At 42.5% G+C, this 12,465-nt stretch overlaps 1 protein-coding gene across 6 annotated transcripts in view; it reads left to right on the top strand.

Annotated features, from left to right (window-relative positions):
• RBFOX2 (RNA binding fox-1 homolog 2) overlaps window positions 1-12,465 on the top strand; it is a 170,963-nt gene that overhangs the window by 47,409 nt on the left and 111,089 nt on the right. The gene's annotated exons all lie outside the window — the stretch shown is intronic.

Here is a 12,465-nt window from a genome sequence, read left to right as displayed (position 1 = left end):
TAGTTACTTCAAACCATTCATTTCATCTAAACTAAGTGAGTTGCTACTCATTCAGTCTGTCTTTATTAGAAAGGGATTGGAAGAATAAGGAGGCTGCAATTAATACCTAATGCAAAAGTCTGATTTTGCCAGGATTTGATCAGAAAATGCAACAGAATGGAATTCACAGTACTTTTTCTTTGGGTGTGGGGTTTTTAGGTTTGCTTTTTGTCATGGTTGCCTGTCAGAGAAAGAAGGGAAGGTGGATGAGCCTTAATGTGAGGTGTTTGAAGGTCACAGTATGTGACCTCACAGACTACAGTGATGCTGAATGTCAGATCTATAGCCAGTCTGCTCCTACAAAAGCCAAAGTCCTCCTGATTCAAGTACAATCATTGACACAAATGCCAGGTTGTTGGGACATCCCATGTGACAAAATGTGGGTGTTTTCAGTACTCAGTGCATGTGAGATCTGTTAAATCATAGGTAGGTATCTATCTGTATGCCTCTTGGAAGTCCCATGTTAAGTGTATACACTGAAAAGACTTTGAAGAATAGATTCTCTCTTGTTTATAAAGTGGGAGACCAGTAGTGCAGTTAGTCTTTACACACACATGCTTTTCTAAATAGTCTTAAGCTCATAGCTCCCCTAGGGACGAGTCAGATGGAGGGAACTGTTTGCTGCAGCCATGAGAGTAATCCAGCTAGATGGTGGTGGCACAGGTATAGTTAAAGAGTGCTTTGCTCAGAATGAGATCAGAAACAGAATTGCATTTCTGACAACTGACCTTTGCTGATCATTGTGAATTGAAGTTGGGGATATTATATTCTATAACTAAAATTTTCCGGTGGCTTTTCTGTCATCTCAAAATGTTTCTCTGTTTTATATCTATTTATACCTCTTTTCTTATGCTTTATTAATGCCTTTTACATTTGAACAGTCTGCTATTCCTTTATGTGGCTTGACAACTGCCAATACCCCTGTTGAAATATTTTGCTTTTAGTTCTGCTAATGGCAATTTTGCCTGGGTTTTCTTACTCCCGTTATGTAATGGAAATATCTGCAGTCCTTAACACGTGTGTTTGGTCTCTTTCCACCCACCCATACTTATCACAGGTTGTGTTCCACCAAAGTCTTTTAGCAATTGGGTTTTGTTGTTTTTCAGGAGATGTCATTCAGTGTTTATTGGTGTTAGCTCTTCATTAGCTGCAGTAATTCCTTTCTTCTTTGCTGATTATATCCTTGTGCCATTTCCCACGCTGAAGCCTTATTTCAGGCATTCACCTATTTTGTCTTCATTAGGTACATAAGGCTGCTAGGGAAAGTCATGGATTTTTCTTCTTCTTAGAGGGTCAAATGAAAGAATGTTATTTGAATAAAAGAGAAATAAGAAATAAGGCATCTGTGACGATAAGGATAAGAAAATGGGCAGATTGTAGTATTTGTTAGCTGATTTCTTCCCTCTCATAGGTATATTTACAGTTTACTTTAAGGATTTATTAGTCTTTGAGTCTCTAAGTTTAGGAGAATGCATTTTATACCCTTAAAAAGGGACATTAAAACCCAGTTGTCAACCCAAGCAATAAAGGATAGAATTTTATTCCTCTCTCTAGCAACTTTACTATCCCAGGATTTGTAAACTGCTTTCTAAGCCATAGTAAATTAGATCCCAGCAGTACAGGCCCTCTGTAGATAAATATAGTAGCCATTATACCTTGATATAGTCATATTGCCTAGGAAAATACTCCTGTTATTGAAAAGGAATTTGCTCAGGGCAAGAAGGTATCCATTACTTCCTGAATAACTCACTAACATTGTTAGCCTTCCTTTGCACAAACAAGCCAGGAGGAGTCCCTTTCTGCAGGATGGTATTACTCTCCATCTGTATTCCTATTTATTATCAACAGACCTAAACCGAAGTTTCAGCATATTAGTAAATGCCCCTGTGGTCCAGGCAAGAGAGCTATGCCCTGTCTTCTCCTTTACCTTCTGTTGCAATACTTTCATCTTCATACCCTTTCTTAATTTCTGGCATATTGCTGTGCTGATTAATCGCTGATGCAGTGCAGCCACTTGACATGGTAAACACAGAGACAAAAAAAATGGGGCAATGGTGCTGCAGCTTGATTGATAAGGTTTTGGAAACAGTTTCCTTCTTGCTACCTGAAGTCTCACACCTTGAATTGGATGCCATCAGCTTCAGTTCATCCTTTGGTATAACTTCCTCTGTGGACTATGAAGAGATGAGTTGTTGATGTAGGAGCTGAGCTGTTTTTTTGTTTTTTTTTTTTTTGTTTATGACTTCCTCTTCAGAATCCACAGCCACAGAAACACCCTGTTTAACACTGACAAGTCTAGGGCAGAGAGAATCTTTCTGCCTTTTATCAGTTCAATTGGATATTGTACTCCTGATTTGACACTAAAAATAGACTTCTGTTGGAATTTGATGCTGTGTAATAGCTTTCTGCTACTCCATGGAAAAACTGAAGGGAGATCAACTTTTTTCCCTTTATGAAGGTATTAAGGCAGTTATTAGCTAACTGAGCTTTAAAAAAGTTATGTTTAAATACCAGAGTTGGAGCTTACTCTGTTACCCTCTTACAAGTACCTAAGTATATTTGCTCTGTGCCAGTTCAGTGTGGACTTCAGACTAGATCCTTGTGTGATAGAATGCAGAAGAAACAGCCTGAAAATCAGGCCTAGGGTGGCAACACAGCAACACAGAGAAGCTTTTTCTTCTGTAGATGTTCAGCTTGCTAGATTCTCCTCAGAAGATATTGGAGGATTGCAGACTTCACTCCTGATCCACCACAGTAAGGCTGACAGGTATAATTCATGGAAATTCCCACTTGGCTGCCCAACTCATGTTTGCTATATCCTGGGAGTGGCTGCATAGTCATTCTGTTTCTGCAAATGAATGCCCAAACTGGAGCTGTGAGAATTCCTTACATCTAAATGTTTGCATGCTCTTCAGTGTTTAACTTTGAATTCTCTGGCTTCACAATTTAGTTTTGTTCATGTGGGTGTTCTTGGTTTTAATTTAAAAGTGTATTTTTGGGAACATGTTTTCAGTGAAGTACCTTTCCTAGTTACTAAGCTTTTTTCTCTTGAAGAATTGGCAGTGCCTTCCTGAATAGTGCTCTTGAGCATAGTTGTGAGGAGAGGAAAATCCCAAACAAACTCGAAAAAGCTTTTAGTGGTATCCATTTCTTTTTTTGTAACCTTATGTACTTGAATGATAAGCCTATGAATTGAGATCTCCTGAAGTTTATTTAAGGACTTAAATTTAACTACTGTGATAAGTCAGTAGCAAGACAGTCCTTAAAAATTGTTGGGTTTGTTTGCATGTCAGGGTGTTTTATTGTTTCAGGCTTTCTGCTTTTTGTGGAAGATGAACCAGCCTTTGATAGGTTGCTTTAAATAAGTAATCTCTTTTCTGAAGCCTCTTGTTGTACCATACATGCAGAAGAGAAAACAGGGAATCCAGTTTTCAGTAATGAAATGGGTTGCTCTATAACAAAATGTTGGGTTTTTTCTTGTAATATGCCAGTGTTTGGCTTATTTGCTTGGCAAAACATCTGAGAGGAATTGTGGTCTTTTTCTGGATGATTTATTGTATGCACTTTGTATTCTTGCTTCCTTTCATAAACAGGATAATGCAGAGTGAGGCTTCCTGTAGTCCTTTTGGATGCTGAGAGGAAATCTACCTTGTGTCTCAGAAATTGTGATAATCACAGATAATCCAGCATCCTGAGCAGAGGCAGTCTCACAAATGAGCAGTACTCTGCCGCCAGGGTAGTCTCCAGCGGCACCCAAAGGAGCAAACCGACCTCAAAGAAGATCCTCTTATCTCCATAGGAACTGCATGTGTGCCCAAGGCTGCCTTCTGTGCCTTTCCCCAGATAGCTTCCAGCCCCATCTCTAATCTTCTTTCAAAAAACCAAAACAAACCCCAAATAAAAATCAACCAATCCAACCAAATAAAACCCCCCAAGACACAAGGGGTGCCCAAACCCACGACTAGCAGAGGTCTGATTCCCCTGTTCTCTCCCTGGGATCTTCTGCTGGAGTCAGATAAGCCATGGAAAGCAGCCACTGAATTGGAGAAATTTCCCTCTGGATGCTGTAGAGCATGTTGCTGTTCCAGTCTCAAGTCAGACCTTTTGTAGATGGTTCTTGAAATGTTTGCTGTGGTAGGACAATGATTGAGTCTTCATCCTCCGTCTGAATCCAGCTTCTGCATAAAATGTGGACACAGTGTGGCTTTTGGCTGTGAGGAGCTGCTTTCCTTCAGTTTGAAATTAAATTTCCCTGTTCAGCCTTCTGCAGTCTCATGCCTTTAGCAGTAGTGCTGCTTTCCTGATGGAGTCTTCTGGTATGATGGGGGCTGGCCAAACTCGGCGAGCAGCAGCAAGGCTTTAATAATAATGGGCTGCAAGAAACACCTGCATTTGGTGTTGCCATTGCATCACAGTGGTGCTTTTGGCCTTATGGCAGGTTTAATGTTAGTGCTTGTAGTTAGGGCTTATTAGAGCTCAAAGTGCAGGTGATGCAGTTCAAAGCAGACTGCAGAGTGTCCACATTTCAATATGTCCACAGCTGTAGTACAGTTAAAACCCACTTGTTATCTGGTTGCATCCCTTTTGTTTGCAAGCTTGAGCTCGATAAGAGAGCCACAGAGCTGTTTGTTGGGTAGCTGTTGGAACATCTTCCTTAGTTACTGTTGGAATGGAAGGCATTTTGTTATCACAGACTGCAACAGCTGACTTTTCTCCAAATATAGAACAGAAATACGTATTGAATGCTTTGGCTCTTCCTTCAGTATTGGGAATGTTTCTACCTTTCCCCATAGTAGCGGATCAATGCAGTTGCTGGGGTTTCTATTCTTGAGAAGCTTTAAAAACACATTATCATCTTCCAGCTCTGACTATGGATTTTACCTCCTGTCACTAGGATTCCCTTGTAAATTTTATTTTTTCCCTTTCTAATTTCCTTTCTATTTTTTTCTCTCAGCTTTTCTTTTTTTTCACTTGCTAGAATATATACAAGTGTTCAAGTGCGGGGATGTGACAGGGAAGCCCGAAAAGCAATCTGTCTGTCTAGGAAAAATGTGCCACTGTACCTCTGGTCCCACTCAAGTGCTGAGTATGTATGTAGGTGCATTGGTTTGGTCTCTATTCTCCTTGCACATATCCAGATGCAATTGTCACAATCACTTTAACTAAGCTACTGCTAATTTATATTTTTACAATTGATTGCTCTTTTCTGTCAAGATGGAATCTAATATGGACTTACTCATTTTCAATGTAACACTTCATGAACTAAGAAATTGTTTTCTCTAATTTAGCAATCTGGAGGGTGTTCTTTGATACCAGCCCCCCTATGCCTCCTGCAACTGTTGTCGCATTAGAAATTCCAGCTGATCAGATGGGATTTTCCCTGTGTTATGAAGAGGTGCTCATCTAGCCACTCATCCTGTGTGCTATCTAATATGATTTCAGTGGCGTGTAGCAGACACACCAGCTCGTACCATTTCTTGAGCTTTATCTGCTAGAATGTTAATCCACGAGCATTTGAAATCATACACCTCTGAGACACAGTCAGCTAGAAACAGATAACAACTCTTTGAAACTGTGCCATGCCCATTCCCTGCTTGCCCACTCAGATCTTTCCTAAATAGGCTAGAACTTTCTGTAAATAATTTTTTAAGCATTTGTCTTATTTGAAACTTATATGCCAGCAGAATACTTGGGTTGAGCTTATGCACATAACTGAGTAGTCACAATAATTCTTGTATGTAATTAAAGCTTTTGATACTGGTACAGAAACAGGTAGATTTTTTTTCATTTTTCCCAGTGTCTCTTATTTTTCCAAATTTCTTTATACAATATTAAATAGGTGGTTACTTGCTCCCTTTTTTCTCTTTCCCCTTTTGTTACTTGCTAAGATTTTCCTTACTTCTTTAAGAAGCAATAAAGTCTTTGCAGACTGCTTTCTTCCCCTTTCACTTTGATTTACACAACAGCCTCCCATCACAGAAGAGGGACCAGTGTTTCATTAAGCTACAGTTCTCTGAACATTTTTCTCATAGCTTGGTATATATTAATTTTAAAATCTTTTCCTTTCTACTTTTAATCCTGTTTGAGACATGAAAGATCCCTAAGAGATAATGTGTATTTCCACACACAACAGACTTTACAAGCTCCCTGACACTTATCCTGTAAACTACTGTTGTTAGGATTATGGCAAAACATTTGTAGGGGATCCTAGCCACCTGTATCAGAAGCCTGTCTTAGTCATGTCTGTCTTTGTTTTTCTGGAATAAGATGCATTGATGTACAGTTGTCCTCTTGCTCCTTAGAGAATATTTTATGTTCTTTTAGAAGAAATTTTTCAGAAAGAAATGTCTTGTATGGATACTCTTTATATACCAGCTAATGTAGTTGAAAAATCTGAAAAAAAGCATAATGATGACCTAGAATGAAGAATGAACAACATCTAGTTGTTCCTTGCCTCCCCCAATTGTATCAGCCAAGCCAAATATTTTTCTTGCTTGTAAACTGAGGCTAAAATGGCACTGCTACCAGTTCTGCAGCTGTGGATAGTTGTGGGCATGTGCTTCACATTCGTTGTGTTGATTTGAGCCTCTGGGCAGCAGCAGCTCTCTTGAAGCAGGGTGATGGTGCCTCTCGAGTCCTCCCACAGCCTCATTTCCTCACCTGCTGGGTACTCCTCTCACTGCTTGAGAATATTGGGTGTAGAGAAACCTGCTCTTGCAGTTCATCAAACAGGGTTCCTGCTCCAGGACAAAGGCATTACATCACCAGAAGTCTGCTGCTCTCAGTAATCTTTCTGTGTGCCTTCCATGGGGAGGTGGTGGCCTTGTAGCTATAGTGGCAAATAAATTTTGAGGTAGTATTTAGATGGTTCAAGGAGGGTTCACGGGTCTTGTTTTGATTTGGAGCTGAATGTGACCTGCACAATGTGGAATTGCTGGGATGATTTGTAACAAGCCTCAGTTATTGAAATTAATAAGTAATTTATTCTGAAAGTTTTTATTTTCTTTCCCTTATTCTGAAAGTTTTTATTTTCTTTCCCAGAAGGTGGCCTATAGGATGAGAGCTTGGGGAAGAAGGGGAAGAATTTTTTTTTTCCTTTTTGTTTCTTTTTCTATGTTTTTAATTAGGGGCGTTTTTAATAAATCTTCAGCTTAGTTTTAAGACTCATCCTTTTCGAGTCTTTTATATGAACTAGGATTTACTTGGGTTTGTTTACCTGGTCCATGTGTCTTCTCACTTTTTCCCCTACACACAAGGAATCTCAGCTTTCATTTAAATGACCATAAGATCATTTTTGAATTTTTATTCTGGAGCAGAAGAAAACCTTGAAAATGCCATCAAGGTTATCTGGTGCAGAAATGTCTGCTTCGGTCTGCAGGCTGGCTGAACTAGTTGCTGCTGCTGGTGTGACCCTACTGCAGAGATGTTAACAGAAGTGTCTAATCGTGATGCAAATGTCAGCATTGCTGCTGTTTCGCTCCTCTCAGAGCCTTTGAGAACAGGTTTTTGGATCACATGCTTCACTCTTTGGAGACTGTGGGGCATAGGCTTTAGTGCAGTAAGTGATTTTTAGGAACATTGCTTTTCACCCTCTCAACCTGACCCATTGTGCGAAAAGGTGAGACCAGATGGGAGACCTGAGCGATGCCATAATGGAACAACCCTGTGCAATCCCAGCTTTCTGGAGGAGCTCTTGCTCCTTTCCCTAAGCAGCAGGGCTTGGGTTTTCTGGGCTGGAAAGTAGTGTTGTCTTGCTTGTCTTTAACCAGCAGATCCCCATTGACTGCTTCCTGGTAATGGGAATAAGCCTTTTCTCCAGGTTTCTATGTGGGACTGCACTGACAGTTATGTATTTATTTCCTTTGAGCCCATTGCCATGCCACGTGCTCAGGTCTGTTCCTGGGACATGCCTGCCCTGGGGTGTGTCTGTGGCTTGCTGAAGGTGAGGGGAGCCTGGGGAGTGTGGAGCACATCTCGGGTGTCTGGGCTGGCTGTGACAGGGGGCCCATCCATTGGTCACCCCATGTCAACAGGGCCTTGTGTGTGGAGCCCGACACGTGCTTTGCTCCAAGCCCCCTGGATTGCATTTAAGTAATCTGTAAGTAGAGGAAGCAGAGGTGATATGTGGAATAGCACCATTTCTATATCTTTAGCTGAGATAAAAATATTTCTTCAAAACTCATTTCCAAGGAGACCAGTACCTCAATGAAAACACGTCTTTTTTTTTTTTTACTTTTTTACTTTTTTTTTTTTTTCCCCATTTGAGATGAGGCCATATTTAACTTAGCATTTGGAGGCAAGGGAAGTCAATTCTTCATTTTGAGGCGGGAAGGGAAGGGGGCGAGAAACCCGTTTTCCTAGTTTGGAAGAGCGGTTTAACTGATTAATGAGATGCGAGGTGACACTCATCCTGTGGCATCGCGCACGGGGGATGGGACGAGGATTTGCTCGTGCCGGGAAGGGCTTGCTGGTGCTTGTCGAGGGAACTGGGACGAGTGTCTTTCGCTCAGCGCGCCTTTCCTGGGGCTGCCGCCCCACCAGGAGAGCTTTGCAGTCCTGAAATTGGAGCAGGCTGGGAGCACAGGGCTGTGAGGGCACTTGCCCCAGTCAGACTTGGGGGGAAGCTGCCTCCAGGCAAGTGGGAACCCGATACACTCTGAGGAACCGGAGCCAGCTGCTGCTTTCCCTCTAGCAGTATGCAAGTCTGTAAAACACTCATGTGGAGCCACCTGCGAAAGCAGATTAACCCCTTTATCTGTGTCGCTTCTCTTCCCCAGCTCATGCCGGCAGTGGTTGCTCTTCCTGAGGGAGCTCCAGGGCTGGCACACACGGATTTTCTCCTTAGCTTCAGGATCCCTGTAGTTATGCCCCTTGATGCCTGTCAGTGGTTAATGATTAAATACAGCTACTGAATTGTGACCGAATTTGGGGTGTTGACTAAGGGGGTAGATGAAGATGTGCAGAACCTGCCTATGGCACACTGCGTGGCTCCTGCATCTATGGATGATTTCTGGAGGAACAATTAGTGGGTGGGGGGGAATGGGTCCTCACCCCCAGTGACCTTGGAGGACAAGGTTTTTCTCTGCTTCATTCACGGCTACAGTTCCCTTTTCTAAAGTAAGCGCTCTCCAGCACTGGAAGCCGGGCTGCATTTATTACTAACCCCACCCATCCCTGCCTATTGCAAGAATCTTGTGAGGCTGAGATTGTGTTTTTAGAAGCAGAATGACAGAGAGAAATTCCCTGGAGGCGAATGCAGAGTGTGTGCTGTGCACGCCAGTACAGACACACGGGGCTGGGAACTCCCAGGGAGAGATTAAGTGCGAGAGAAGAGCGCAGAACAGCCAGAGCTGGAAGAGGGGGGTGGAGGAGGCGAGACGCTTTCTAAGCCTCAAACTGAGCCGTTTGGATTTTTTTTCTTTAAGAAAAAAAAAACAAAAAAAAAACCACCCTCGACCAACCTCGGTCTCGTCAGTCTTACTGAAGTGCCTCTTGTGTTGCCGGATCATCTCACTGCTGGGTTTGAAGGACCCAGGCTAACATGATGTACCTCTGGGTGAGTAGGAAGCGTGTGTGAGGGCTTGCACACTTTGCACATATAAGGAATGGAAAGCTGAAGGACTCTGCACTAACGTGAACGGCCTTCACTGTTGGGCTTAGCTCTGTGCAGCCTCTACTCACTGTGGGCTAGTTTTCCCTTTGAAAAAAATAATATTTTGAGCAAGTACTATTAACTGGGTATCAAGCAGGCTTTTCCTGTGGTTATAAGTGCCTCTAGAGAGAACAGTTTTGGGCAGGTGCCTTGGAGACAAAATTTTTGGTATAATGCTGCTCACTCTCTGCCAACTGAGAGACCTGTGTGTGTATATATAATTTTTTTTATGCATAAAGCTGTTCCCATGTGCCTCTGCTTTATGGGATTTTTAGTGTTACTGAGAGACATCCCAGGTAGTGAAGGAGTGCTGCTGAAAGGGATCTGTAAGTCTCAGAAGGCTAGGAGAGGAGCAGGAAGGGTTTAGATAGTTTTGCAGTTTGGGACTTTGAGGATGGGGGAAGAAACTCTTTTGAGAAAAGCTGGATGCAAGCTTGTTTTTCCAGAAGTGGCACAGTTACTCAAGTTTCTGGTGGAGTATGGAAAATGTCAGGAAAAAAACATATGTAAAGTGTTATATAGATCCAGCAAGCAAAGTAATAGCTTATACAAAGGCATATATATTTTCAGCCTTTGAGCAAGGACTGGAATTTCCACTGGAGCAGTCAGCTTTTAGACTGCTCAGTCATCAACATATAGTTTGTCTGCTCCCGGGCACCCTTGAGATCAGCAGTTTGCCCTTGGGTTTCCTTACCCTGATATGTGAGGTAAAGAATAGTTGGGTCCCAAGTTTTTGGTTTGATTTGTTTTGTTTGGTTTTTTTTTTTTTTTAAACCCCTTGTTTGTAACTCAGAATGAGAGGGTTCTCTCTGCCTCTGGCTGCTTTGAGTCCGGCCCCCCATCACTCCCAGGAACAAACACTGGTTTATTTTAGCAACAAAGCAAGCCTTGGAACCCAGGCAGCAGGATTTGACTTCCCTCCTTTGCACATACACACACTATCTTTGTTGCAGGGTAACCTGATTCTTCACAGGGGTATGCACACTTGCCTGGTTTCATCCAGCAGGCCCTGCTGGCTGGCAGGTCCACCTTCTGCACTCAGCCCCTTGTCACAGCCTGGTGTGTGGGACCCCTTCTTGGGGTGCTGGTTTTTAGGAAGAAAGACTGGGCAGCACCCATGGCTCAGCTAAGTTTTATGCTTGGTTTGGTGGGTGGGGTGAGAGGAGAAGTAATTCAGCCAATGCTGCTGCTGATCTTAGATAAGGAATGAACAATGGAGATGTTCCTTACTCTGCTGAAATGGGGAGGATGAGTGTGGGAGCAGAGGAGAGCTGCCTTGCTGTCTCACCTCCTGTGCTGAGAGGAGTGTGAGCACTCTAGTATAAAATATAGGCGTTAGCCTGCCTAAAGACCAGCTTTGGCCCAAAACATGAAGCACTGACCTGGATTCTTAAAAGAGGGTTGAGCTTTGGGATGCTTGCCAGTGGATGAACCCCATTGGCTGCTGCTTCTGCCTGCACCCTGAACTTCAGACAGCACTACCACTGTGTTTGCATTGCAGTTAAACTTCAGAGAAGTGGAGAAAATAAGTATTAAATGCTTGAATAGCTGAAGGGGTTTTAAAGTCATCATCTGGGCACTCTGCCATGATAATTAAAAAAATTAGTGAATTTTTGCTATCTAGATATGATCTTTCCCTTCTCAGTACAGGTTGCACTATTACTTTTGGGGAATCTCCTCCTTGGACCTTTCAGGGACCTTTTCCTCTGTGCCCATTTATGTTTCTGCTTTAAGCTCTTTTTATCCTGGCAAGCTACATAACCTTTAGCTGTAAGAACAAGGAGCCTCAACTGACAGATCTGGTTTGGTGTGGGGTTTGTTGTGCCTCAGCTGTGCCAGTTTGTTGCTTCCCTGCTCACAGGTTCCTCTCTGCCTCTCATTCTCTTCTTGTTGCCTGTGCTATCTTTTTTTCTATTCTGTGCCTCTTGTCCTTGGGATGTCAGGACTTCAGTAGATGCATGGAGATTTGTACTGAGTCATTCCTTAATTCAATGCATGAAGCTACATTAATGCAATGTTAAATTTGAGGTTTTAAATATGCAAGTCCTGAAATCCAGAATTAAGATTCCCACAGCAACCATAATGTTTCTCCCCCAGCCCCCCATCCCCCAGGGGTGCATGTTACAGAATTATCTTCTTTGAAGTGATTGTGCAATATTGAGTGCTGTCAGGTTTGACAAACAGTAAAATAAAAAGGAGAATACACCTTCCTCTGCAGCTGTGGCCTGGATACTGAACCTAGACATACAGGCTACCTGCAACATCACAGTCCCTGATTATAATGCTGTCTCTAGAATGAAGTGGTGGTGTAGCCTTGGTTCAGTCTGACATTCCTGCTTGCTGAACTGTATTCCCTCGGGTGAAACTTGTTGCAGGATACTCTTAAATATTTGAGAGCCTTGTAGACTGCAGGAGATTGTGGGCTGTGGAGAGCTGGGGAGTAGGAAACTTAAAATATCTGTTGTGATGATCTAATGCTTGGCGTTGTGAGCAAAGTGAAGGGAGCAGACTATCTGTGCCATTAAATATCAAGAGAGACTATTTATCTTAACACTTTCGTTGTGTAGGATGCAGCTGTATAAAGTCTTTCTGAGGCAGAGATGGTGCGATAGTCTCTCTGATGTTGCAAACTGTTTGAATGTATTGTCAGTGTTGCAACTCAAGGTGGGTATTTGCCTTATGTATAAGAGGTGCATATAGGAGTTCTGTTTTTGCAGGCAAGTATTTCGTTTGTGGGGGACCAACTAACTCTAGTTTTGTCTCTTTTCACACTC

This window comes from Molothrus aeneus, chromosome 5 (assembly GCF_037042795.1).
Source record: "Molothrus aeneus isolate 106 chromosome 5, BPBGC_Maene_1.0, whole genome shotgun sequence".
Classification (NCBI taxonomy): Eukaryota; Metazoa; Chordata; class Aves; order Passeriformes; family Icteridae; genus Molothrus; species Molothrus aeneus.
Note: the sequence above shows the minus strand (reverse complement) of the source record. Positions and strands in the feature narration are given on the sequence as shown.